This window comes from Dromaius novaehollandiae, chromosome 4 (genome assembly GCF_036370855.1).
Source record: "Dromaius novaehollandiae isolate bDroNov1 chromosome 4, bDroNov1.hap1, whole genome shotgun sequence".
Classification (NCBI taxonomy): Eukaryota; Metazoa; Chordata; class Aves; order Casuariiformes; family Dromaiidae; genus Dromaius; species Dromaius novaehollandiae.
The window spans coordinates 53,066,904-53,090,867 of NC_088101.1; the positions used below are offsets into that span (position 1 = coordinate 53,066,904).

Here is a 23,964-nt window from a genome sequence, read left to right on the forward strand (position 1 = left end):
ACTCAGCTTATCCCTGCTGTCTATCTTCACACTTGATTCTAGTTATTTGTCTTTGCTGAAGCTATAACAAAGTATTATAGCTAGAAAGTGAGACACTTCTGAGTTAGTGACAGTTCCAGCCTTTAATAAGCAAGAGAAAAAGTGTTTAGTGCAAACATTTTGAAGGTCACACCTTGAAGTCATAGGACAAAATTTTATTTTCAGTACTGATTACCTCACCAGTTTCCCTATACTGGTATTACAGGGGAAAAATGACACTTAGTGTTTGAGGAAATAAAATATCCCTAAGCACCTTAACCTATCAATTTATTAGGACAGTTTTTGAAATAAATTGTCATTCAAATATCCAAGGAGAATGGAAAAATGACATGCCAAGTAAATAAAACTCCTTAGATGAAAGGCATTCCACAAGAAAAAAATCTCTATGCAGGTTTATTCAGCCATGCATGCCTCATGTTACTAGTACAGCACATTACCCACAAAATTTCTCCATCACTGAACACACTCAGTTCATCTAAAAGTGCTTAATAAATATTTGATCTTAATTAAGCTTAATGATTCTCTACCATTGAGATGCTACTGCAGATCAACAAGAGGCCAGATTCTGTTTTTCCCTGACATTTTTAGCAAACCATTGATTAACAAGCAAAATTGAGAACCCAGTGTCAGTTCTGTTTAAAGGCAAGTAAACATGTAATAAAAGTTTTCTCTATCAAGAAATTCCCAAAGCAGCAAGATAGTTAGGCAAACTACATTGCTTTCAAGGAGACTACATTAAATTTATCACTGCCACCAAAAATGTATAACCAAAAGTCTCAGCATCCTGGGGCCACCTGAAATCAAAATACTCACAAAAACCTCAACATATTCTATACTTCACTACATATTAAAACTGAAACAGCTTTTAACTTTAATCTGCTTTGCTGGATTTTTTTTTTTTTTTTTAAATTCAGGAAATTTTGAAGTCTGCACATTTACTTTAGCATTCATTCACAATTTTCAGTGGTTTGTCTATCAGGAAATTAAGGAGGTCTTTATGCAATGGTAGCAGCCTTTAAAATAAAGAAATCTGTTGTTGAAGTTACCTTACAACCAGAATATTCCATAGCATTTTAAAATGAAAAGCTTTATTCCAGCTTTGTGAAGATTGAGCTGCTTCTCTCAGGAATGGGAAGACTACCATTAAGACAGAAAAATCATGTAACCAAGCTAAGAACACAATTTAGTGTAAGCAGCACTGCTTGGAGGAGGTGCGGCAAGAAATTACAAGGCTTGAAGCTGTATCTTGCATTGAAAGAAATGCTAATATATTGCTTTCAACTCCTCCCAGGGATGGCTTAAGCAGAAAAGGAAGAGAAAAACCTGAAAAGCTTTTGAAAGTATCAGCATTTCCCTCTGCCACCCTTAAGTCAAACATCCTGAAACTTAAGATCAGTAAAGAGTTCTGTCTTGCATCAAGCTACTTTCATAGCTGTTTCTTTGGCATTATTTTACATCTCACAGTCAAGTTCATTATTTCATTTCAAACAACTATTGATACCTTCCCTGCTTTAAAAAATACTCACAATTATTCAGACTCTGGAATGATTTCATGTCCACAGCTTGTTTCCTAGCTATCAAAAAATCCACAAACAGCCATCTTAACAGGCAATGATAGGAGGCCCCAGCACAGAAGGGATTTGCATGCTTGTCTGGATACCTTTTCTCCTGATGCACCTACATCATAGTGGTGCCATGCCAAGGGAGAAGCATGTGCACTGTGACTTCTGGTACTGCTCCATGCCACCAGAGAGTACTTCTACTTCAGACTCAATCCTGTACCCTTCCAAGACAGTCTCTGGCACATTTGCTTCCAAGCCAAGGAAAAATCACCAGAAACAGACAAGGTTCCTCCCCTTGAGCTGAGTTGACAGATCAAAACCACAATTAGTCATGTAAGGCCACACTGGCAAATATGCATGCTTAAAATGAGTTGAACTAGTTTAAGTTAAACATTCTATACAGTTCTCCCACACACACTGGCAGAAGGTGTTTTAAGTCACTGACGCACGCAACCCAGCAATTCCAGAAACAGCACATTTCAATAATGCCAATACCAGCCGTTCAGAAAATGGTAATTTAAGTCCTTCCTTAAAAAGAAATTATTTGGGCTAAATAAAATACTTCAGAACCACCTTTTGTAGTTGGATCTAATCTGACTGAGTAGGGGGCAAATAGAATGTAATCTCAAGCTTTGGCTAGATTAAGCAAATAAAGCTAAAGTTCTCCAATGATACCATGAGAGAAATGAGAGACAAATAGACTCATGCAAGAAATCAGAACAGATGGCAATACAGATTAAGGATTGGATTCACTGCACTTATTTAAGTTGGAATAATTCCCTTAGGGCCTTCTATTTACTTGAGAGCAATACAGACACTTTCAAGTAGGCATTAAGCCTATTCCAGATCAAACTTCCTCCTGACAGAGCTTCTCCGACTACATGTAAAAGAGTACTGACTACATAGTGAAGAGACTAACTTTCAATAGGTCCAGTCTGAGACTAAGTATTGAAATTCAGGTGTACAATTGAGAAAAAGAAACCCTCTCCTTGATACAGGATTCTCAGCCCCTTTTCAAAAGCATCTTAAATCCTTGAACTGGTTTGAGTTAGGGGAGTTTATATGCTTTTGAAATTCCTACCATGCATCTGTCTGAATCTTGAACACCTATCATTACAATCCAATTTTGAAGAAATCTGTCATTTCATTGAAGGACTAACAGGTTTCAAGTTCCTACATCACTTACAAACTGCTGGAACATTTCCTTGAAGAGTGTTTTGGGTTTTTTTGTTTTTTTTTTAATCTTGGCCTTAGTCCTCCCAGACCACCTGTACTTTTCTAACAGATGGTTAAAAAAAAATCACAGTAAGTTCCACCACCTCTCATCTCACTCACTGTGGTAGACTGCTGCTTTCAGCAGTAACCCACTGCCATTTTTACTAGTAACCTCCTGACTGGACATGGATAAGTTCTACACTAGCTGTCTTCATAGACACTAAAATCAGCTTGTGCTTGCGGTAATCCAGATGCATTCATCTCATGCACAGGGTATAGGACCATTCTGTGCACAGCTCAACTGCAATAGGTCTAGACATCAAGGATACATAAAGGCTCAGAGCTATAAGTTTTGACAGGTACAAGAGTGAAGACAAGCAAAACCAATGAAATCCATGTGACAGTATTCTGCTAATAAAAAGTGGTCACAATCTTAACTCATTGTCTAATAAAAAAGGATTCATAAGGTTGAAGCTATCATTGTGAGCAGATGTACTGCTCTTGGCATATGAAATAAGGCATTAAGAAAAAAAGAATGGTTTACTTAAGATGAGGAAGCAAGGCATATAATTCATCTTCAGCCTCTATGACAGGATCTAACAATGCATCTTTGTGACTGAACTAGACTTTTGTATAAGAAAGATTATTATCCAAGAGCTGGAAGTCCTAAGTGTAGATGTTTACATACTAGAACATGCAAGAAAATAGGCCTCACTATTTACAGGGTAGGCAATTTCACTAAAGCTTTGCAACTTTTTTCCCCCCCAAAACTGAAAATTAAAACCAGTTGTTTTATATAAAAAGTTCCTTTGCATAACAACTAATGGCCCAATTCCAGTTAACCCTTAGCCAATCTCTCTTGCTAGATCCACCTGAAATCCACTGAAATCAATGTAACACATCAGTGTTGACAGTAACCCATGCAGAACTTACTGATGAAACAAAGAACTCCTTTTAGATTCTGAATAACATATTGTGATTTAACACAATCAACACTAAACTGCTCCTACAGTGCTCATTTACAGATGTTTTGCAGTAATACCTTTTTTTGAGGTATTTTTTCTTGTCATTAATCATGTTACATATTTTACCTACTGTATAGCATACCAAATTTCTTATTTGTTGCATTGAAAGTTTCTGAACATGCCAGGATTGAAGTCCAAAGCAAGAAAACCTATCAATTGACATCAATAAGCATATAAAAAAAGTAAAAGTATAAAAAGTGCAAGTGTTTTGCCTTTCAATTTCTGACAATATTTTAAAGAAAATTTGTGAAGTCAATATATGAAATTGCTTTCATTTTTAGTGGACACATTGGAATATAGTGATTTGAGGTACTCAATTTTCAAAAAGGACTCAAGCATCAACATAAATTATGTATACCTTGTATCTTAGCAAATCTCTACTCATTCTAAAGAGGCCAGTGCAAAATTATCAAAACAGTAACTTGGATCTGTTCATTCTTCATTTTTTCCTGGAAAGATTAACTTGAGGTTTGAGCTGTATTGCTATCTCTACTGTTTTCTGGTAATTACACATCTGTACTTGAAATTTTTCGCTTCATCCACTCTGCTTTTTCAGATGGTGGAAGGCATGGTGGTGATTCATAATAAAAAGTTATCTTATTGCATTTGTGAGCTGTGTGTCAGGAAACTACAGCTAAAGACTTTTTGTAGAGCTGTATTTTATGATTTCATACAAAAGCCCACTAACACTATCTTGTTAAGGAAGCAGCATAAGAGCGACTACAGTTATGACTAAACAGCCTGGTAACCAGCCTCATACACAGTTGCCTTGGCAGAAGAATCAGTGGATGGTTTTCTCCTCTCAAGGGACTGGGAGAGGTAAGAATCCTCAGTTATGTAGCATGATGACTATCCAGGGGCTTAACTGTATGTCTACTAATTTTTACTGGGCATTGATGTAGAATGAGTACTGTCTAGATCAGGCTTTCTTCCTTCACATTAGGTCACTCGGAATTCAGCTGAACAGCTTAAAGAAAGCATTTGATTTAAACAAGTTTCCATTTAAATCTCTCAACTTGTAATTACAACATAAAAATCCAGGGCACTGTAAAAATGTGGGAACAGGCAGGGTTTATCGGGGGGGGAGGGGGAGGAGAAGCAGGGGGATGGACTTCTCTACCTACTCCCCTTTGCTTTCACTAGCTTTCTGTAATCCTACATCTCATGACTGCTCTTATCCAAGCACTGCTGTTGGGCTGCCTGTGCTGAAGCAGACAAAAGTTGTGCTGACTATTTTTATGTAGGTCAAGTATTAGAGGTCACCAGCACCCTACCTAGATCTCACCCCAAGAGAATAAAGGAATAAATGCACCCTATATAAACCCAACTTAGCCCATATCTCCTTAATACACTCCTTTGGGTAAGAAAAATTTCTCCTAGCAGGATAAAGGTACAGTTAGACTTTTTCTCATAGAAGAATTAGAGACCTGCCTGCCCTCTCAGATACTCATTCTAGTCCTAGTGCTGAGTTCATCATCTTAATTAGAGCAAGATAATTGTTTATGAAATCAGACTGTATGTTTTACCACTGAAATGAGCTGGATTCAAAGCAATTTGCAAACAGTTATACTGTGCAAAACTTCACTGAAAAAACTATGTATACATTAAAAAACTACATTTAACAAAATTAGTGTTTACTCTTGAACCTTATGAAAAATGTGAAGGAAACCAGAATGGGTGGAGAGTTCTGGCATGAGAAAAGAAAGGAATATGACCCTGTAATAGTTACTTTTTTTAAATACTACAGGACTAACTGAAGGGCATTAATGACCTCAGGTGAGGGACCCCTTAACTCAAGAAGGGCCAAGAACCCAGCCTCCAAATTACTGCATCTGTAGCTACAGCATGGGTTGTATTCTTCATGAAATGCCCTAATCCCCAGGTCATCCAGACTCATGTGAGCAGAGCAACAAGGCAGGTCCCACCCTGTCAGGCTGCACATCCACATACCAGCCACAAGACACCCCATGCAATACCCTGCCCAACAGTGTAGAAACAGCCTACCAGATTGAAGGGGTCTGAGTGTTGTGAAGAAACAGACAGTGGAGCACATGCAGAAACTATTCTGAATGGGCACATGGAGGTTTCATATTGCCAGTTTTAACTAACTTCACACAGTTGCTTTTTTGGACCACCAGAATATATTTTCTGCATCAGTCATCATAATCACATCACAGTGATTTCCTTGAATCTGTAAATCATTTGTTTATTCAGAGGTTTGTGCAGGCCATGCAGTGGTACTAAGGGAAGTAACTCAGGCTAACTTTTGCTGAAAAGAGCTAGTTTGCCCAAGCTTTTTCCCCTGTCTATGGAAAGGCCGAACAAAGCCACCTCCAGACTGCAACAAAGGACAGACATCAGAACCATCCCTGCCCTTTGGGGACACCTCTCTCTACATATGAGAACACCTAGAAAGAATAGCCCAAACAGGCTAGAGTTAACATTTGTTAATATCACCCTTTTCTGCTATAAGTTACTGGTACGAAATGTTAAAAAATGCTACTGGAACCTAATCTTCATGACACAGACTGTGTTAAATCTTACTTCTGCAAATTTTCCACAATGAAAACTCCATGGAACATACATATGTTTAAGACTGACTGCAAGCTACCAGGTATATTAAGCCTGAGGCCAGCAAACAAACCCCTCATTTTTGTTTCTACCAAGGCTACGGAGGACAAGCAATCCAGTTCTACAGTTGGCTCAAGCCAATCAAAGGTGATGCCTCCAACACAGGAAAGGCTCATCTCCTTGTATCAGGTCTACTGATCAACTGATGTAAGCTGGACTCACTTATCCAAATGAAAATTAATCCTCCAAACAAGACCAAAAACTAACAGCTGTTTTGCAAATAAGTTTTCAGCTGGACAAGCAAATTACATTGACTTAAAACTGTGAACACACTAGGACAGACAACAGGCAGTTCATACCAACTTCAAGCTGGTCATTTAAAGGACTTAATGGTTACTAAGTTTCTAGCCTAATACACTTAACATCAGTGAAAACAAGCAACTGCTCAAGACAGCAATGCCTGAGACCTCAGTTTTGGCCAATCTGATATTTTACTAGGTCATAAGGACCGATTCACCACAAAAAGCTGGCAAGCTAAGGAAGCCCAGGAAGGAAAACATTAGTCACACAAGTTGCTTCACACAGCTTATTAGCAATATAGCACTACTTTTGAAAGACATCTTTCCTTAATACTCTAAAAACCACAATACCATCTCCTGCTAGGATATTCTAATTCTTTTCTAAAGTAATTCTCTGTAGCTTGTAACTTCAAACAGCAATAAAGATGAAAGGACAAACCTCTACTAATACCTGGTATTTACAGAGTATCAGAGCAATATGCTAGTTCTTCAGCCAAGGATCCTCTGAAGCAGAGTCGAGTCGATCTGGACAGTTAATTTTCTGCTGTAACACTACAGTGGAATACTACCACATATAAAAACAAATCATAGCATAGTTTCAGAAATAATTCAGAATTGGTGCAACTTGTAGAAAAATATTGCATGTTTAAGTATTTTGGCAAGCTAAAGCCCACCTTCAAGTTGCTGCTAGATCTAAATGCCTACTTCAGTATAACCACAGGGCAAGGGGACTGACTAGATCAGCCTAGCATTATTTCTATCACCATTCCTTTAAGTTTATACATTTGCCATTAAGTGACTGGGATCCCTTAAGATAGTTTTCTCCACATGAAGATAACAGGACTGTTTCATAAGCTGTAGAAGAAACCCCAATGTTACTAACATACATGGATGAACGCTTTATACAAATGTTAAGAAACTTGGGTTTTGCTATTATTACTATGGCTTTTTACCTTTAACCATAGTCACAAGTGTGTAACAAAAATAATTTGGAAAAGTAACAAATAACTTGGAAAACATCTGCCCTGTTGACTACAAGGGCTATTAAATTCAATAATGTTTCATGGCAAAGCAGTGTTACAGAATTGCAGTCATTGTGGGTAGTTGACATACATTTAGATAAATCCATAGAATTTCCATAGCAAATCCAAGATACTGGTTTCTGATTCTGAAAATTTTCCTTTTCTGGATTGTGTTAAATTTCTTTAAGCAAGACCAAGAAAGCACATTAAGCAACAAAGGAATGGGAAGAATTTTTCTTAAATGGCATCTCTAGCCACTATCATAACAACATTCAACACAGGCCTTGTCTGATTCTGCACTTAGCTATACAACCTCTATGCAGAGCTACTCACTGATTTGAATAATGTTCCTCCTCCTATATAACAGCAAAAGTAGAAGACTAGAAAACAGGCCTGAAGGTAGAGTAAAGCTATTTGGCTACATCTTAACATTTTGGACAGGGGTAAGCTACACCACTCTCAGCTGTACTCAGGAGAAAAATCCACCCAGCACTTCCAAAGCAGCACAGTCCTCCCATTTGTTTTCAACATTAATTTGTACAAAAAGGGCAGCATGAAGCCCAAATACCAGTTGTAAAATCTGTTTTTGTAATTGATATTGACTGGAGATGAATCATTTACTGCAAAGCTACTCCCCATCTCTAAAATACAGTAATACAAACTAATGAGTTAGCAAATATTTTTAAGGTACCTTTTAAGTTGCATGTTAACACTGCTAGTAGTGAGGAAGGAGTTCTGGCACATTGCCTGCTCAAAACAGAACAAATCCCCCACAAAAAACTACCTTAACTTCTACTACATTATCTGTGGATATGAAAGGGAATGGTGTTCAAAAATACTGAGTAATCCAGAGTCAAGTTTTCTAGAGTATCAGGGTATCCACAGCATACATTACTGAAGTGTAATATTTATAATACTGTTCCTGCAAGAATCATGTGATTGAAAGCTCTGGCAAAGTCCACCTGGCAGTTGCATCTCTTCATCTGAATCTCTGAAGCACTAGAAAAAATTTCTTTCAGAGATGAGAAACCATACCCACAAGCTCAAAACCCTATTTTTCCCAGAAAAGTAAACTCAACCAAGATTAAAGTTGGCCCTCTGTGCTGCAACCATAAAAAAATCCCACTCCAACACTATGAGAAGCTCTTTGCCACATGCAAAGACCTACGTGCACATACACAGGTACATGTCCACTTGTCAAACACTGCAATATTTGCACAGTTAAGGGGTCCCAGACAGACAACTTCCATTTCTTTCATTCCTTTTTTCCTTCCAATATTGGTCTTTCTTCCCACTAAAACCAACCTTACTCTATAACTACTGATGTCTTTTGTAAAAATTGCTATTAATATTCTTACAAAGGATACCTCAAAAATATAGCTTAGACAGTGATTACCACATAGCACAACTTGAGGGAGCAGCCTTTTCTTCACCTACACAGAGCAACCTGTACCCTCACCCCCCCAGTACTCTGCTCCAAAACCCCCCTCTGAAGCTTTCAGAGGGGGATCAACAGCACAGAAGAGGTCACCAGACCAAAGGTCTTACAGAGCAAATGAAGTTTTCTGCCCTTTCAGGCAAAGGAATTGCATCCTGTCAATTAACAGGCAGAATATCTGACAGTGCCACAAAAGTGTAGTTCAGTATTTACAGGGAGCTTTTGTTACAGAAAAAACCTGGAAAAATTAAAGATTTAGTCCAATACCTCATCAAATGGTCCAAGGCACAGAAGCTTCTTTAGTCACATGAGCAGTTTCCTCCAGTCTTGATAAACATTCACTCTGCTTCACCATCTCATCAGCATTGATCAAATCTGTCAAATCTCACTGAACTATAGAACAGTTTAAGATTGTCGCAGCTTTTACTAAAGAACACACAGTTCTTATAGCACCCTCTTGCTGTTACAAATACACATCCTACAAAGGGGTTTGGATGCACCTTCATTTTGATAACAAATGCTTTTTTTTTTTTTTTTTAAAAAAAAAGCAAGGACATTTAAACAATAAGAACTGACAATCTTCCTTCACAAGTACGATATAATTCACATACCAGATGAAAAAAATTCAAAGACACAGCTTTTAAAAGTGATATGCTGATAAAGAGTAGCATTTGCAGTTCTGTTCATTAGGCATTTCAGGCATTAGAGGTAATGCTTATATAGTCTACTTCACCTACAACAGCTTATATTTATTGTCCTTCCTAGTCTCTCTCCAGTGAGACCACTACTGGTAGAAATGTGCTACTGGCTAAGCATACCATTGCAAAGGAAAAATTGGAATCCAGCTCCCCACTCACCTAGCTCTGCAGCATGCTACCACATTTTAACAAAGCAGCTAGCAATAATGTCTCTAGTAAAACTCATCAGGACAGTGCATATTTCTTGGTGATAAACTTTTTCACTGGAATCATAAGGACATATAGCAAATGTGAAAGTGAAGGAAATGCTTTCAACAATCAAAAAAATGTTAACATGTTTTTAACTGGCAGTTGAACTGTCAGAAACCTGTTAACAAGCAAAGATTTATAGCAGGCTTTCTAGGCAGACAATGCATTTGTAAACCCAAAGACTGAAACAGGGTCACTAAGCATTGACCAATAACAGTTATGTTGAGAGACAATGAAGAAGTTGGTACAAAAGCAAGTGGCCTACAGAAAGGCCCTTTGGAAAAATCTAGAGGCCCAAGCAATTTGGCCCCTCAAGGCCCTCACTGCAAGGGCAGAGAAGGAAAAAAGTAGTAACTCTAGAACATGCCAGAGCAGTATGAAAGATAAGAACAGAATGTATTCAAGTAACAATATTCTAATGCAGGAACTATTCTTCAGGTTTATTAATAGTTATAAAAATAATGATTTAGGCAAGATTTTAGTTCTATATTTCACCCTCATTACAATTTCCTCTATTTGTCTAGCTATCGCATGCATGATAAACACAGCCCAAACAGCTGAGCCTTGACCACATGCCCTCAAATAGTTCTGTCTTCTTGTGGCTCCAGCTAGCCAGAAGTTATTTTCAGCAAAGGTCCAACTCTGGAGTCCATCAGAAAGCAAGAAAAAGACACACAGTATTTGTGACTGTCAGTTTTATATCCATTGCAACATTCAAGGGACAATTATTCTAAAAACATATGTGATAAGCAGCTTGAAGTGTCAAGATAAACACATCCTTACAGCAGAATAAATTTGCTTTAGCTCATTGTTCTTCTCCCCTACAGTCATGTCCGTATCTAAATCTAGGCCAGAAATAATTCAGAAATCAGATTACTGTCATACAGATCCTTATGGTCATAAACCTCCTTACAAAGATTGAAAGACATCTGGACTCAAAAGGCATATTTATATTGCAGATTTTGAGGTATGAGAAATCAGCTCGGTTCTCCATGCTCTGACTTTATTTGCACCTCTATCAATGATGTGCAAACCCAGCATGAAGCTTGACTCAATCACAATTACTCCACTGCCTTGTAAACAAGGACTTTGATTTTTAAATTCAGTTAAGCCTCAGACATTGCCTAGGAACAAAGTGCTGTATTTACTACACATAACATGTTCAGAACAATAGTCACCACACATCCTAGCCTCACTGAGGAACATACCTTGGATTCAGCTTGCAACAGTAATTGCAATTCCTTGCTTATTCCAGTAACAAAAGAGGTCACAGCTAGACTGAAATACTGGCAGTCTCATGTGGGGAGATACTGCTTTGCCAGCACAGAAGTGCCCATGTCAAAAGGACTAAAGCCCTTAACTGACTGACTTTAGCCCAACTGTCACACTACTGTAACAATTTGTGATGGTTTACTCACCTGGGTTAGACCAAAACTAGAAACCTAGCATTGCCTATGCCATTATCAATTTCTTTGCCCAATTGCTTCCACACACACTAGTTTACAGTCAAAACTATTTATGTTTAACTAAGACATTGCAATCTATGGTTAGCAATTTCCTCAGTGTCTGGATCAACAGGAATGTTTGTCATGCCTCACTTGCACATGGAACAGAAGAATTCTACTACAAGCAAGCTACCCACAAACAGCACACACGAAAGGCAATCACACCTAGCAAGTAATAGCAAAAAAAGTAAGAGTATGTGAGACAACTGACTAAAAATGAAGAGTTTTGGCACACCCATATATGAACAGCCAAGCCAGCTACCACCCTCTAAATTAACACAGCCTTACAGAAGGTTTTGTAAATATTGGAGATTTTTCTTTCACAGAATTTTGAGCTTTTCTTATTTGTCCACTTGCCCAAAGCAGGACTCTGATTTACATGGTTATGCTAGGAAGCTTTGTATTATTAGCACAAGCAGTTCTCAGTGCCAGCTATCATCACAGCTTCATTATGCTCAGTATTGTCCAAACAAGTGCATACTACTCTTCATTATTGATCACTTTTAGAGAAGTGGCAGAAAGGATAGGCTTTTCCTTAATTGCATATTACTACAGATTTCCAAGAAGAATTTATATCATTTGAATCACATTTCCAGTGACTTCGAAGCACATTTAGGATACATAAACATCACTGCTCATTAGATGATTTAATGAAATGTTAATTCATGCAATCTTTTTCTCACTTAAGACAGTTATTGCTGTGAGTTTTCAGGCAGGAACTTACAAGTGTTAAGTGTTACAGCACAGGCACTTCACACATTGGAACATGAAAGTTATTCACACCAGTTGTGCAATTATACAGTGATAGCATCACAGGAACAGCTATACATTAAACAGATGTTTACGCTGCTCCAGTTACAAAAGAAAAAGGGAAGGTTGTACATACAAAGGTTACTGTCAAAAATCCATGAATAAATGAAGTGCCTACACTTAATGCAGGATGTTGCATTCTAATACTGTTGAGATGTCTTTTCTATTTACTATTGAACTCAATCCATCACTAATAAGCATGATTACTTGCTTGGACATAACAATGTAATTTGAATAGATCCATAACACCGCCAAGTGTGAAACAAAGGGGAAGAAAGTAAAAATAAAGTATAAAAACTTCATCAGTGCAAAGAATGCAATATCATTCAGTGCCCACTGTGCCAGAATCAGAAGCATTATTTACAGAGCATCCAGATTTTAAAATTTAGTAAGTGGGTTCATTCCAAATTAACTATGGTCATACAAACACATAGGAAAGACTCTTTGGCAGAAAGAAAAATTCATTTTAAAAGCTGCCTTATTTCTATTTGCACAGAGCATTTGATCAAGGAAAGTACATTTCTGACCATAAACAAAAAGCCCACCACACCCCAGAAACCTTAAGAGAAACAAATTGAGCATTTTCTAACCAGTCTAGTAAACTCCTTTTAATTGAAATATGGCAATTTATGCAAAAGCCTAAAACTAGTATTTCAGTTCATACAAGAAAAGGGAGTAACATTTAGAACATACTTACATTACCTATCACCTAGTATAAATCTCTCCCAACAAGCATTTTGTCCGTGTTGCACATCCTATTGATATGTGTTTATTCAAAGATCAGACTAATCATTGGGTCATGTAATTTGTGAGCAGGTAGGTAGACCAAGTTTGCAACACTGAATACTCATGAGTGCTCTATAAAATAACATTATGAAATATATATATACTATATAAACATTTTGTAACAAGCAGCTCAACCAGCTGATTCAAAACTTTCTCAAGCTTGCATGATTGTGTTTGCTGGCCTAGAAAGGACTTATTCAAAGGATCCCAGATTTCCACTGGAAACAGTTGTCCAACTTCTATAAACACTTTGGTCAAGCATATACTAAGTCTATTCCATCAAGTGTGAAAAGACTTAAACTGGAGTTGCACTCAGCTCTATTGATTCCTGTTCTATCTTGATCCAAGGAGTATAAAGATCCAAAAAATTAATGAAAACCATGTTCCTTGCCAATCTTCACATAATTGCTGTATTTCAGGATGAAAAAGTGTTGACAGGTTTTGTTCAAGTTCCAATCTGAAGTCAGCTTCTGGTTCATTTCAGGTGTCCTACTCATTCCTTACTACTACAAGTAATTTAATACATACCTACATAGACAAATAAATGTTCCTTGGCTTCCCAAACATTTGGTTTTACAAGCAAATATTTGGCACATCTCACTATAAAAAGGCAGACATTTTAAAGTCACTTGGATGAGACTTCAAGATCACAGGAAGACAGATCAACACCATGCTGACCAGCCGCCTGTCACTTAACCATTTTGCTAAGAAACCACCATGCAAGTCAGCTGCTATGAAGCAATAAACCACAGAGCTATCTCCAAATAAGTGGATTCATGTTTATCCTATTTACACAAAGGAGAGAAACCCACGGTGTGTGTGGGGGGGTCAGAATGTAGAAAGCTTGGCCACTAGCATATATATACTTCACAGGGCTTATTTGCAGCACATTTGCATGCTCCAGGAATTCAGACAAGTCTACCTAGTTACATTTTTGAGCTTTTAAACTCAGTTTTTTGGAGGGTTTCTTTTGCTTGTTCTTTGTTTTTTTGTTTTGTTTTTTTTTAAATAGGCAGCTGCTGGTGGCACTTCTCAAAATCATTCATGACAAGAAAATCTGGAATTCCAGTTCAAACACTAGATTAAAACTGCACACTTGCTCAATTTTAACAAAGCATCTTTCACCTCATGCAAAGCCATTAACAGTAAAATGCTCTGTCTGTATTACTATTACCTACTCCAAGAGATAGCAACAAGCAGTAGTGTTTTGACTTTAACATTTATATTGAGTGTTTTTTAATGGAGAAGAAAAATCTGACAGTGGAAGCAGTGATTAGCAATCTTGCATTGCATTGAAGCAGACTAAGTGCTCAAGCTGCCTCCAGTAATAAAGACAACATAGCCTTCTAAACAGCATTAAATATTTAGGGACTTAAGCCACTAGTGAAACATTAATTCCTAAGCGATTAATATACGGAGACAAATGCAGTCTTGCATGTGAACATAAGCATGTAATACTTTATGTAAGCCATCTTGAAAATAGATTAAAGTGTACTAAGATGCATGTTAAGTGCTTATTTAGGAACAGACAGTGTATGAGTGTACTTTCTTTAAAGTACTAATGCATAGGTAGCTAAACTATCTACTGATCATGCCACTTTGCTGTTACCCAACTAATATTTTTTCAAACTCAAACACAAGTCAGTCAAATGACACTGAAAACAAGACAGCTTTATGAAAATTAAACTACTGTGTAGGTCATATGCAAGAAGTATCTGTTCTCCATTGCCAACTTTTTTTTTTTTTTTAAAGAAAAATAAACCAAGTTTGCAGAACCTGAAAAACATTCATCTCAAGAGAAACTCTTTTAGCAAGTCATAATCATCTAAAAACCTGGATAATTAAAACTTGTAACCCCCCCAAAGATGCTCGTTGCTATACTAGAATATTAATGAGTAATGAATTTTACCATCCCCCCTTAAACTGCAGGAGACTAACGATGTACGAATACAAGAATCATACCAGTTCCTAGTTCACTTACACATATTAAAAGATCAGTGTACAGTCTAAACCAAGGAGACAATTGTCACTTTCTGTTACTGCAGTATGAGGAGATAACCAGTGGGCTAAGATGCAATAAAAGTTGTATTCTTCTAAAGCAGCTATGTCAGATACAGAATCACAAACTTGTCCCAGAGCTTTCTACCACCACCTCAGACCGTACAAGGACAGGTAAGTCCAAGGTAAAAACAACTCAAGGATCCCACATAAGTATGCACATGCTCTCAGCAGCTCCAATTTGGTATATCCCCATGTAAGGCTAACGCAAGGAAGACACTTGCATGATACCCTTTCATTCCAATTAATTTCCTCCATCACATCTCGCTCACCAGTTTTTGAAACATTTCTCTAACACAGATAAATAACGTAGTTTGAACTTGCTCTGATCTGCTGGTATAACCATATCACTTTGGAATTCTGCTCACGGACTGGAATCCCATAGAGAACAGGTACTGTAAAACCCTGCCATTCGCAACAGCAACTTAGACCACTCAGTACAAACAGACACATCATGACAGAACAGTATATTAAAGGTCTTTGTCAGCATTAAGTTCTTACTTGACAAGAAATGCAAGCTATCAAGATCCATTGTTTCTCAAAGCAACAGCTCAGTATATCATGAATTGTAGTAGTTTCAAAAGCATTTACACAGGTAAGAAGGAAATTTCATTTTCTGAAACACTTCTTGACTAAATGTATTAAGCCATAAAAAGCTTACAGATACACTTGTCTCCCACCCCTCTTAAGCTTATAAAGGCAATAAGGAGGGAGCATGTTTACATGACCTGCACTACTCTGAGTGAGCCTTTATTCTTCAGACACAAAGAATTACAAGCAACAGTGCTAGGCTGCTTCACACTTACAGGGTTCCCTAGGAGCATATTAAGTAAAGCAAAAAATGCAAAATAAAGTTTTTTTTTTTTTTTCAACAGTGTATTTGACACCACCTTTGGGAAGTGAACAAAGACACACTGTCAAAGGCAGGAACCTGCACAAAATGTTACTGTTTGCTCCCCATGAATGCAGAGGTATACTTAAGCAAATAAAGAAATTCTTCTGCTCTCCTGAGATTTCCTCCCCTTAGCTGAATTAGTGCCAAGTTCACACAGCTCAAGTTTGGGCTGTGTCAGCATGCCAGATACAAGTTCCTGTAAGGTTGGTTATTCAGTCAAAAAATTAAATGCTAGACAAAAACCTGGTCTTACCATGCTTAAAGATACACGAATTAAATGACCATTGATAGACCATCCTTGGCCCTTAGTTCACACAATTCAAAGCACTACTTTCACAGACAATATTTGGTAAATGTTATCTATTATGCAGACTGATTTCTTTAATTTTTTCCTCCAGTTGTGTCTTTTGGAATAATTAAAGGATCTCAAATTTCTACATTGCTCCCCTCAAACTTATTTCAGAAGCCATACTGTAGTTACCAACATCATCATAAACTCTTTTGGAGGCTTCAATTTTTCTGAAGCAAGTCTCAAACGACAAGTCATTCTTTCTACACGAAAACTATCAATTTGGAGACAAACATTCACTAGAGCATGGTGAAAGGAACTGCAAAAGTACGAGGACAGGGTGACTGAGCTACAGTACTGAGGAAGGGGCTTTAGGTGCAAGAGCAAGACAAGAACAGAAGAGACCTTAATCCAAAAGGGATATGGGTTAATTAAAAGAGGAAGGGAAAAGGAGACAAACTGTCTCATCTGAAGCAGAAAGTATGAAAGTCTGCCAGGCAGTGGAAGTTCCAGTTTTGAAAGAGATACCTACATTTTACTATTAATACCTCCTACCACGAGGAAGAGCAAGCAGAATTAGATTCATGATTCACATATACCAATATACTACATTGCTGCAATGCACTGAACCAGATTTGCTTTTACTATTTCTGAAAATCTCCAAAGAAAACACCTGGGTTTTATACAAAGATTTTTTGTGTGCTTTTTTTTAAAGATATACTACATGAAATTATATACAGACTTCAAAAATTCCTGTGAAATATCTTTTTACACAAAAAAGCAGGAAAGCCTCCTAGTAAAACTTAAATGAATTGGAAGGCTCCCAAAACAACTTATGTAGAAGCACTGATCTAACTTTTTTGCTATGAAAATATAATGCAGAACTACTACTATACATTTAAATGAAGTACTTCGAAAATCAGACTTCCAACATATTTCTGAAGTAAATTATAGGACTACAGCAAAGCCTGGAAAATAAACTGTGCTGAACCAGGGCGCACAATACATACACAATAATTGTGGTAAGTCAAAGGACTATAGCATATGTGATGGGGTGAACCAGGTATCTACAGGCAGTCATTTAATGCTAGCTAACTATTTAGAAAAGTCACAGAATTGAGCAAAAGGCTGATCATTGGAAAGCCTAAAAAATATTCATAAAGGCTTTAATCTCTTGCTTTTTGAAGATTATTGTAATCACAATAAAGTATAGAAGGTAGAGGACAAAACCTCAAATTTTGTTTAGGTTGTATTCAGTAAACACTCCATAAGAAAAGAGAAAGGTTTGAAGTATAATGATCAAAATCTGAAAAAACTGTAACACACCCAATATCCTTAACTGGAGAAAACCTACAACTATATTGCCAAAGGAAAGACAACTGCTGAGGGGCATGCTTACAGTCCTAATAGGTACATATTACTAAGAAAAAACAAGCTGATATACTGCTGCATCAGTAACAAGCTTATTTTACCTACAGAAAATGAAACCAGCAATGAGCCATGAATGAATTGGTGGAAAAGTCTATTTTTAAACTCTTGGACTTAACACAATGCACTTCATAATGCAAATTCTGAAGTTAATTCACTAAATTCAGAACCTCCAAATAGGTAAAGAGTTTTAAGACAAAGCAATCTTCAGTTTTACTTTAAGGCATTTAATAATTTCCTTGTAATAAACTGAGAACAAACACTAGCTAAACAATTTAGGAAATCCACTTAAAGTCTTATACAAAAAAGTCTATTTTGAGGAGCTTCAGAAGCAAGTAATGCCTTTGCAGTTAAGTTTTCATATTTTTATATATATAGCATACAGAAGTGGGTTTTATCTGAAAACTACTAATTAGAAACTCAGGAATGTCAGTCATAACAGCAGAAAGATAAATCCATAAGAAAAATAGGACTTACCAGATAGACAAGTTTCTCTGTGCCTCAAGTGCAGAGGAAGTGAGAACTTTCAGTATACGTAGCGCTTGCTGATTTAGCCCTTTATGAAGGGTTCTCTCCTAATAAGCTTAACTCACACACAAGTCTGCAAGAGAGAAAGAGAAAGAATCTCAGCTGCTGGCTGTTTCTGTTCTAAGTGCATTTGAGCTATTTTCAGCAGCAATGGGCTTGCCTACAATCAAAATGAAAATGTAATACTAAAGAACCAGCTCTCAACCCAAACTAAAAAAAAATGCCAGGAAATCCACAGAAGAGAATTTGTTCATTGTCCAAATTCTTATTTAAAGCAACAGAGTACAGAACAAGTACCATGGATGAAGGAAAATTTGTTAAAAGTCAGTCTGGGGACTGAAAGACTGCATTATCTGTAACTCAGGAAAAGAACCACCATGGATATTTGGAAAGTTTGCTTTGAGTTCAGTTTTCTCTGAAGATGTTTTGCCTTCTTTATACAAATGCGACTCTGAAGCTTTAAGTGCATCCTATCTGACACACACATCTGAAGAAAAATCAGTTGACTAAGCTTGAAGCCAGACATTTGTTTCCAGCTTGCATCCAAGTTTCCAGTTTCAGCACCAGTGCTATTTTGGAAGGTTAGTGAGCTGAAGCTGCTGGCACTGTTGTTCCCCCCACTAGGGGCTATTCAGTGACAGGATCTCCCTGCTTCCTCTGCCACATCCTCAACCAGCCATCTTACCTAGATTTTTTTTATGTTATGAGAGGGAAATGTGAAGCATCAATAGAAATTAATGATTAAAGACCCAACAATCTATTTGTCAGTACATAAAAGCTAATTACTTAATTTCAGATGACACAGGTAAGTTAAACAAGTGAAAAACCCACCACCACTTCTTGATTTTTTACAGTTTCTTCCACTGCCAGAAGAAGTTTCTGGGATGTCCTCCATAAACCTTAACAATTGTGACAGGCAAAGCTTACTTCATTTCATTGAAATAACTCTTCACATACAACAACATTGCTAAGTACTGCCACTAAGACTGTTACCTTCATTAAAAGGAAAAGTTAGATGCCAAGTTATTCTCTACTCAGAACCTAGAACACAGGCTGCTGTGGTAAAATTATGAAATATTTCATTATGTATTACCTTTGCATTCACTGTTCTACTGAGCTAAGTAGACTTACTGGAAAATGTTTTGTAACACAAACCCCAGGTCACCTTAATTTCTTATTCATCTGCAAATAGTGACTCCTTGACTTATACTGACACCTGAAACAGGATGCCAGATACGCAAGGTATTTAATAAACCATTAAAATGGTAAAACAATGCTGCCTGTTGAAAGTGAGCAGAAATACTTGTTCAAGACTCAAAAATCATTAGCTGAAGTTCGCTCATAAAAATGAAAAAGCTGCCAAGCATGCAAACAAAGCACAGATTCTTTTTGTATCAGCTTGAAAAAAACCCTATTTGACCACAACTATTTTTAGTGTTGCTGTAGTTAAAAGCAACCCTAACAAAATACCACAACACCACAAACACTAAACACCAACCTGTTAAATTAATCATTGTTGCTGCTTTATTCTAATGTTAGTTTACAACTATTATTTCACTACAAAACTCATTCACAGAAACTAATAAGCCCAGTTTATATTTAAGACACAGGAATGAAGTGATTTAAACACTCCAAGAGCTTATATATTGTAGATTACAAATGTGTAAAATAAATACAAGACATTTATCTACCAAAACAATGAAGTGTCAGATGCTAGATTACATTATCCATAATGCTTCTATTTCATGGTTAGAAGCCAAACCAACAGATACCTGTAGGTCAAATCCTAATACTAGGCAAACATGAACATAGAAGAATGTATTAAAATTCTAATTAGCAGTATCAATTTACTACCAAGACAATGACGCACGATGCTTTGCAATGCAATTTCTTTTCCAAAACATTTTCTCAGAAAACAGTCCTACTCTTCACCAAGTCCCCTGATTTATCACCAGAGCTTAATTCATTTGGGCACTTTTTTTTTTATATGCTCTGCAACTGATTTTCTGTAAATTATGACTTACCCATTACTTTTTACAGCATTTATTAAACTTGTACAAAAGGACTATTTTGGTATATACTGGGATTTCCACAAACTACTAGATAAAAATCTGATGATCATTATCTATAAGAAACATTATATGTCATAAATATCACATATACCAGCTGGCCACCTCACAGAGAAATCTTATTACCTGTGTGTATTAATAAAACAGAAACTTGCCACAACTACCAAGACTGCTGCATTATACTTCTCAGAGAATGACACTCGTATTTGCCTTCTCATGGCTAACAGTAACACAAAACTCAAACATGTAACTTCTTTAGCAGCACTTTACAGTGCGATTTAATCAAAGGTAAGGCTAAGGAAGCCAAACATGACCAAGTGCACAGTACATGCTGCCAACATATGCATCTGGTTCAACTCTCCACAACCTTCATGAATGGATATTACTAGACAGAGTTCTGATACACCAGAATAGAGAGTCTTGACAGAGGAAAGGCAGAAAATTGTTCAGCATGCTTATAGCCAGAAGAGTTGCATGCTTTCTCCATTGCACAGGTTCATAAGGAAATCTTGGCATTCCCTCAGTTCCCAGGCCTAACCTTTCATCTGCAGCTGAGTCACTGAAGCTTCAGGCACAGTGGCTGAAAAAGTATTCTTCTGTGAAGTCTTCCTGAAGTATATTTCAAGCTATGCAGATGAACTCTTCACACAGTACAACCAGGTGTAATGACTTTGTTCTTTATATTATTCTATACAGATTTTTATTTAGGTCTTACTATAGTAGTGGAATACCTGCCAGTAACATGATAATGTGGTTTAAATCATTGCACATTACATGCTCCAGGAAGAAACACAAGAAGTATGCCCATGCTGGGTAGGTTTTTTTTTTTTTTTTGAAGTAACATTCTTGAAAGCATTTAACATTAGAGTGTGAAAGAAAGCCCCTTCCACACACACACCCCCCCGCCCCAAGTGCACACACTGTACATCAGCAGCAGTTAGTTTCTTGTTTAAGAGACTTCATTCTATGGTCTAGAACCAACATCATCTCTCAAAATAACTTTTTCCTGATTATGGGAAAATTCAACAGAAGTATAGGAGTGAAGTTATTGATCACATTTTGTCCTGTACTTCAGTTCATCTTGCAGATGTCTTAAGCCTGCATCATTGTGAAGGACCTTGCCGATAAGAATGAACCCATTTTCAGTATCTTGGACATGCTTCCAGCAGCCCCCACTGCTGAGAAGTCAGAGCGATGAGTAACTGCACCTATCTTCCTTGACAGGATGGAATATCCTAGTTACCCAGAGGCTACGTAGAGCAACACTTGGTCATTCTTGCATAATTTAACCCAAGACACAAGTCAACTGAATGGTACTACCAGGGATGGCTATCAGATCAGTTCATCATATTGTAAATCCAAAGGATGAAAAGAGATGGGAAGACATTAATCTTCAGTGACACTAATTTCATTTCCAAATTCAGCTAGAAGTTAGTATTTTAGCTTTGCCATAATGGGACAAGTTGTAATTGGCCTTCGTCTGTGCTCTGCAATGAATAGGCTCAGGAATAAAAGGGTGACAATGGTCAAAAGTTGATCAGAATACATACCTAAAAGGCTATTTTTTCAGAGTTGGTTTGAAGTTCATTTTTGATGGAAACAGCATATTTCTGCTCTAGGAGATGTATTGGCTGCTTCAGGCCTGACACCAACTGTTTACAATTATTTAGTAAAAACCATTCTTTGCTGGTCAATTTATGCTTCTCCCACCACTAATATATTAGCATTTAACAGTAGGTGTTGGCATATGGATCCCGTTGTAGCTTTCCCATGAGAGCTTTAGTTTATTGTATAAGCTTTAAAAATAAAAATCTACATCAGCTTCTTTCTCCTACACAGAAATTTCTAAGACTTCTGGTTAACCACAAATGCTTCTTAAATCCTCACTAGACACACCAAGATAAAAGGCAAGTCTTTGCACTAAAAGTTATGATAAAATTCACCAAGCACTGCAGACAGCTTTCTACTGTACAAATAGTTCTCCCCCCTCTATCATTAAATGCACTTGGCATTCTAGCCAAGTCATCTCTGACTAGATGTTCATACTCCATCTCACCATCCATGCCTCAGTTAACCTCATGTAATGGCTATAGCTCAAAAATTGCTATATAATTACACCAAGTATAATGCATATACAGTTTGCATTTAGCTGGACATTCATACCAAGGTGGTTTGGGAAATTTCTGAACTTTCACATGAAACAAATCCAAAAAGCCTAAAATATTAAAAATTCCATACAAGTAACAAATCTTGTTACTTTTGCCATCTTCTACTACAGCTCCATTTGAGTTGCATACTGATACAAGTGGAACATTATTAAAAAATAAACTGAATCAAGCCCTCAGGAGGTAGGATTCAATCCCACAAGAATATGAAAGCACCCAAGTTACTGTGATATCACACTTGCCACTTTTTCCTTTGTTAATCCTAAAGAAAATTTATATCAATTATCCACAGTGAAAGTGTTAAACTACAAAAAGATCTTCTCAGCATTACAAATCACATAACCACACAAAGTGCATACCTTTCTTCTGCAAACAACTTTGAGACTGGTGCCTGAGGCAGCCAGATTACTTCTTTTCTGTAAAGATATTCTGTAAATATTAACAAGGCTGACTGTTGTCAAGAACTTAACAACTAGAGCAAAACATGTTTCAAGCAATGGAAGGTACCGATTGACTGAAGCAGTCTAGCTCTTACATACATCTGTGCCAGCACACACAGCAACGGAATCTTCATTCAGGACATGTCAAGAAGCAGGAAATGATCTACATCCCTCAGGTACAATGAATTGCAACCTGCATGGATACCACAGACATTACACACCAGAGCACTTGTCATTACTTCATGGCTTCACAATCCCAATGCTGAAGCTCTGGTTAGAGAATTCTTATTTTCCCACAAAGCTTACAAGAGTGAAGTTCACTGAAATCTGTGAATGAAATTCCTGATTTTAATTGCTCCGCTAGCATGTGTTTGCCTTATAAGCAACTATTTTCCACTATCTCAGTATATCCCAAAATAGCGCTCCACATCCCCCCCCCACCCTTTCCCACCAGTTCCTTCCAATATTGATGGTGGATGGCCCACCTCACTAACACAATTAGGTAGTAGAAAGGTTACTAACATTCTTTCTTCAGGTTTGATATAGGAATACTGCATTCCTATAGAATGCACTAGAAAAATTTGGAAATTGTGAAAGATCAAAGAAAGAAAACTTGAAATTGTTACATTGTTTTTTTGGGATTATGCTCCTCAAAAGGCACTCATGAGCCAGTCAAGAGTTACCAGAGATTCTGACCCAATACAGCAGAGTATACAAGACACCTTCAGAATTAGTTACAGAAGTGTTTTTACTAACAACTCACACAGTGGAAAGACACAGCTGGAGACCAAAGAATCATATTCTCACTTCATCAGCACCCATTGGACCAATGTTTGTGCAAACTGGCAGATGTCTCTCAAAGAGATGCCTCAG

At 37.2% G+C, this 23,964-nt stretch overlaps 1 protein-coding gene across 1 annotated transcript in view; it reads right to left on the reverse strand.

Annotated features, from left to right (window-relative positions):
- Positions 1-23,964, reverse strand: part of SORBS2 (sorbin and SH3 domain containing 2) — a 168,951-nt gene that overhangs the window by 126,711 nt on the left and 18,276 nt on the right. The window contains 1 exon segment of the mRNA XM_064511053.1: positions 18,367-18,490. The gene's annotated coding sequence lies outside the window, so the exon portion shown is untranslated.